Genomic DNA, 5646 nt, shown 5'->3' with positions numbered 1-5646 from the left:
TTGGGGCGCCTGGTTGGCTCAGTCGGTTAAGCGTCCGACTTCAGCTCAGGTCACGATCTCACGGTCCATGAGTTTGAGCCCCGCGTCGGGCTCTGTGCTGACAGCTCAGAGCCTGGAGCCTGCTTCCGATTCTGTGTCTCCCTCTCTCTATGCCCCTCCCTCGTTCATGCTCTGTCTCTCTCTGTCTCAAAAATAAATAAATGTTTTAAAAAATTAAAAAAAAAAGGAAATATTCAACATTAATTCACCATAAAAATTCAGCACACCAGGACTAACAAGGAACTTCTTCATCTTGATAAAGGGCATCTACAGAAAACCTATCTAAAATCATACATAACAATGAAGGGAAAAGTTTTCTCTCTAAAATTTGCAACAAGGCAAGAATGTCCTATTCCACATCTCTCCTATTCCTATTCCTATTCCACATCAGACTGGAAGTCCTAATATGCACAATAAGTCAGAAAAAGAAAGAAATGTCATAGGGATTTAAGGGAATAAATAAAACTACCCTTATTTGTAAATGACATGATTGTCTATATAGAAAACCCCAAAGAATTTACAAAACACTCAGAAAACAAAAAACAAAACAATCCTCTTACAGTTGATAAAAATGGGTTTAGCAAGATCACAGATTGCAATATCAACACACAAAAATCTAATGTGCTTCCTTATGCTAGCAATGAACAATCAGAAATCAAATTTATTTACACAAATAGAGAAGTGTCTGGTTGGCTCATTTGGTTAAGTGTCCAACTTCCGCTTAGGTCATGATCTTGTAGTTCATGAGTTCAAGCCCCACATCAGGCTCTGTATAGTACAGAGCCTGCTTGGGATTCTCTCTCTCTCTCAAAATAAATAAATAAATTTAAATAAATAAAGGGGATTAAGAATACACTTATCTTGATGAGCACTAAGTAATACATAGAATTGTTGAATCATTGTACACCTGAAACTAATATAACACTACATTAATTATAGTTCCATCAAAATAGTAAATAAAAATAAATAACAGCTAGCAAAAAATGATAATCATAATACCATTTTCAATAGCCCCACAAAGCAAGTAGTTAGGCATAAATCTAAACTATTATGTGTATCAGCCATGTGTTTAAACTGCAGCTGCTGAAAAAAAGAAAGAAAAAAAAAACTAAATAAATGGAGAGGCTCCCAATTACAGTGAAATGGAGGCTCAATGTCTCTCCTAAAATTGATCTGAAATTCTAATGCAATTCCTATTAAAAGACCAGCAAGATTTGTAAATCTATACAAGCAGAGTCAAAATAATTCTGTGAAAGAAGAATGGAGTTGGAATACTCATTCAATTTTTAGAATCACTATAAAGCTACATTATAAGAGAACATGGTATTTGCAAAGGAACGGACACACTGATCAACAGAACAGAATAAAAAGTCCAGAAAGAGACCCATATATAAGTATATATGGACTTCGTTTGAAAATAAATTGGATGGATATATATATATCTTTCTGGATATATACAGATACATATATCCAATTTATTTTCAAACGAAGGCCAATTCAACTTACCAGAGAACAAACAGGTTTTGTTTTTTTTTTAATGGTGCTAATTACAACCAATTTACTTTCAAACGAAGTCCAGTGCAACTTATCAGAGAACGAACAGGTTTTTTTTTTTTATGGTGTTAATTAATTGAAAAACTAAATGAAAATCATCATCATCGTCATCTCATCTAAAACCTCACCTCTTATAAAATAATGAACTCAATATGGATCATAGATCTAAATGTAAAATGTAAGTCTATCACACACTTAGAAGAAAACATAGGAGAAAATCTTCCTGACACTGTATTAAGAAGAAATTCTTAGACATGACACCAAAAAGACGTCCATAAAATAAAATTAAAAAATAATTTGGGCTTAATATAAATTAAAAACTTTGCTCTGCAAATGACATTGTTGGAAAACAAAAAAGATAATCTACAGACCCAGAGAAAACATTTGCGAATCACATACCTGAGAAAGGACTTCTATCCAAAATATATAAGTCACCCTCAAAACTAAACTGTAATAAAAAGCAACTCCCAGAATTGACCAATCACCTAAGAGAGTAGGAAGAGCTTGCACTCCTTCAGACCAATCAGTAGCCACATGAGTATTGGATTCCCCACCCTATCACAGACAACCTCCAATCAGCCTATAGTAATAGAAAGGCAAGACAGGAGGCGGGTCCAGCATGGTCTCCACGGTAACCCATGGCGGGTTGGAGTGAGGGAGAGCCTCCTTGTACCCAGATCCAGATGCCCTGATGGGAGGTGTTTGAAGGGGCAGGGAGGGAATTTACGGAGGATAGGGTGGGAGAAAGCATGGGTAGCGGCAGAATGAGGGGGCAAGAAGGGTTTCAGGAGGCAGAGGGGGTGTTATAAGAAGAGAACTATTTAGAGGGAACACTGGTTTAGGAGAACAGGGAGGCTGCTATGAGTGGAGGAAGGAGAGGTTCAGACGGTCAGGACGCTGGTTTCAGAGGTGGAGAGAAGGCGGTAGAGGGAGAAAGGGCAGGCCTTTATAAGAGGACAAAAAGAGGCTATGAGACTATGACAGGGAGAGGACTTAGAGTTTAGAGTTGGTCAAAGAAGGTCTTAAGAGGAGCCAACAGAGAGGTAATGGGTGGGGGGAAGGGGAAGAGAGCAGTTTATGGGCGAACAGTAAGGCTCATAACAGGACCACGACAGGTTCATGGGGACAAAGTGAGGGATATTACAAGTGGGATAAGGAGAGAGCTATTGGAGACATTCACAGTTTTATACGGGAACAGAGTTTTATGAGGGAACAAGGGAGGTTTCACAGATGGAAAGTGAGAGTGTTCAAGTGTTGAGTAGGGGTCTTCTTATTAGGGTGTTTTATAGGGGCAAAAAGAAGGCTGCTTTGGGAGGACCATGAGGGTGTTATAGGAACAGAGTGTGTTAACGACTCAGTTGAGGTTTCACGAAGGACAAGTGAGAGTCATCAGAGTCAGTAAGGGGTTTTGTGGGGGTGGTGTTAGGGGCCAAGTGAGACATGCTGTAGGGACCTGAAGGCAGTTATAGACGACAGGGAGAGGTTACAGGAGACAGGGAATGGGCAGGGATTATAGAGCATAGGGGTGGAGGGATGCTGGGAGATCCAGGTAGAAGTAGGTATTGGAATAAGAACAGATTAGAGGGCACATGGTAGGAGTTAGAAGGGGTTGGTAAGAGTTTTTAAGGAAATCAAAGAAGAATCCATACAGCTAAATATCTTGAAAAGGAGTCAGAGGGGACAGCACAGTACAGAAGCCATACTGAGCCATAACCCACTCCCTCCCCACAGGCGTTTGAAATTTTGCAGGACAAGCCCCCCAGAGACCACATGTGCCTGTCCATTTGTGCCTTACTCCTGTGTTTTCCAATAGGCATTGTAGCCTTGATCTTCTCTCTCCAGGTGGGAATCTGCATCAGGCTAATCCTCTCCTCCTTTCCTTTTCATCCTGGCCTTGACCCTGACTCAAATTCTTTCTTTTGTCCCTCCTGTGGGCTCACATCCCCACCTGGGTCCTTACAGTCCCATAGCTCACCCATTACAATAACCCACTGAAGCCAACTATTCCTGTCCTGCCTCTCCCCTCTCTAATCAGACAAGGCACAGCAACAAGTGGAATAACCGAGCCTTGGCAGCTGAGACGTCCCAGCAAGTCTACTACATGGCAGTCTTGGGGATTGTCTTGGGAAGCATCATCACACTCGCCATCTTGATTTTCCTCACGGTGGACTTATTTTCTCGTTAACCTCCTTTTCAGCAAACCACTAAAAATATATAACAGTGTTACATACCTTGGCTCTAAGTATCCATTTGGGCCAAATGGGACACCTGTTCCAAAATGTCTGGTTGCCAAGTGTTGACAGCCTGAGCCAGCACCTTGAGGTAGTTGATGGGGCAAGAAAGGGGCAGGTTGGGCAGCCCACTGGACCTTCAGGACCAACCCTGGGATCTTGCCAAGGGATGGGGGCCATGGAGGCAGGGTATGCCACTGTTTCCCCAGGGAAGTCTCCCCTCCTGCTCACATCATGCATTCATGTCATAAATCTGTTCATGCCAAGGACCTTAGCTCTGCAACCTGACTCTGGAGATACAGCAGTGACCACTTCAGATCCAACCACACCCCTCTCAGAACTTATAAATCAGGTAAAGATAGACATATCATCAGAGAGTGATAGTTCAGTGTGGTCTAATCTCTAGTAGGGTGAACCTAGAGAGGACGGTTGTAAGAGGCCTGACCTAATCTTGGGTACTTGTGGTCTACCAGAAAGCCAGGAAGTCAAGCAGCTGTCAGTGAACTGATAAGAATTCAGGTCAAGTTACAATTGTAGAGAGCTTCTGTTACAGTTATGATGGCCTCGTGTCCCCCCTCACCACCAAAGCTTGTCATTTATTCATTATTCAACATATAATTTCTTAGCACCTATGACTTATCAGGCACTGTACTAGGAGCTGGAGATTCAACAGAGCAAGATAAGTCTCCTTTCTGAAGGAGCTTACATTCTACTGGGAAGAACCATAAACAAATAGACCTCTAAGTAAATAATTACAGGGAGTGGTAAATGATAAGGAGAGAAATCAAATAGGGCAATAAGCTAAAGCAGTGCCACTAGTGGTTCGCTTCTGTTGATGGTCTGCAACAAGAATAAGTGCAGAAATTTCCAGTAAGCAGTTCAAAACTCACAGAAATTTGACATGGCCTTGACATCCAACAATAGAATCAACAGACTTGTCTTATTGGACAGGACATAGACCAAAAGAACCTATCTGTACATGACATTTTGGAGATATCAAAAAATGAGTCCTACTCTGCAACCACAAATAGTTTGAGGTACACTAAGCTAGAATGAGGTCTAGGAGTATATTGTTTAGAGTTATGCCAGTGGCTGTAACAAATAAACCCCACCATTTCAGTAGCTCACAAAATAGCTTACTTCACACTTAAAGAACCTCCCAAAGTGGGCATTTCTGGTTGCCCACATATTAAGTTAGGGATCCAGGCTCCTTCCACTTGGTAATTCCACCATCATAAGTGCTTAGTCTTCTGAACCTAGGCAGATGAGAGACTAGAGAACCCCCACTTGCTTCTTAAAATCCTTAGCCCAAAAGCGAATCCTTATACACTCTTGGATAGAAATGTAAATTGGTATAGCCACTATAAAATATAATATGGAGGCTCCTCAAAATATTAAAAATAGAAGTACCACATGATCCAGCAATCTCACTTCCTTGGGAATATATCTAAAGGATAAAAATCACTGTCTCAGAGATATCTGTACTCCCGTAATTACTGCAGCCTTATTCACAACATCCAAGGTATGGAAATAGTCCTTCAATGGATAGAGGAATAAAGAGGATATACCAATACATATACAAAGAAATATTATTAAACCATGAGAAATATGAAATCTTACCATTTGCAACAATACAGATAGACCTTGAGGGCATTATGCTAGTAAAATAAGAAAGAGAAAGACAAAATGTATGGTATCACTTATGTATGAAATCTAAAAAAGCCAAACTGACAGAAACAGAAAGTAGAATGATGGTTGCCAGGTGGAGGCTGGGGGAAATGGGGACAGGCTGTTAAAAAGATACATCACTCAGTTATAAAAT

At 40.7% G+C, this 5646-nt stretch overlaps 1 long non-coding RNA gene across 1 annotated transcript; it reads left to right on the top strand.

The window, feature by feature from the left end:
* Window positions 1-2220: 2220 nt before the first annotated feature.
* LOC121011563 (uncharacterized) lies at window positions 2221-3824 on the top strand. The gene is made up of 3 exons (XR_005781644.1): window positions 2221-2291; window positions 3325-3435; window positions 3629-3824. It is a non-coding gene; the product is annotated as an uncharacterized LOC121011563 (long non-coding RNA).
* The last annotated feature ends 1822 nt before the right edge of the window (window positions 3825-5646 follow it).

The sequence above is a fragment of the Herpailurus yagouaroundi genome, unplaced genomic scaffold (genome assembly GCF_014898765.1).
Source record: "Herpailurus yagouaroundi ecotype Mexico unplaced genomic scaffold, PumYag 194, whole genome shotgun sequence".
Lineage (NCBI taxonomy): Eukaryota > Metazoa > Chordata > Mammalia > Carnivora > Felidae > Herpailurus > Herpailurus yagouaroundi.
Note: the sequence above shows the minus strand (reverse complement) of the source record. Positions and strands in the feature narration are given on the sequence as shown.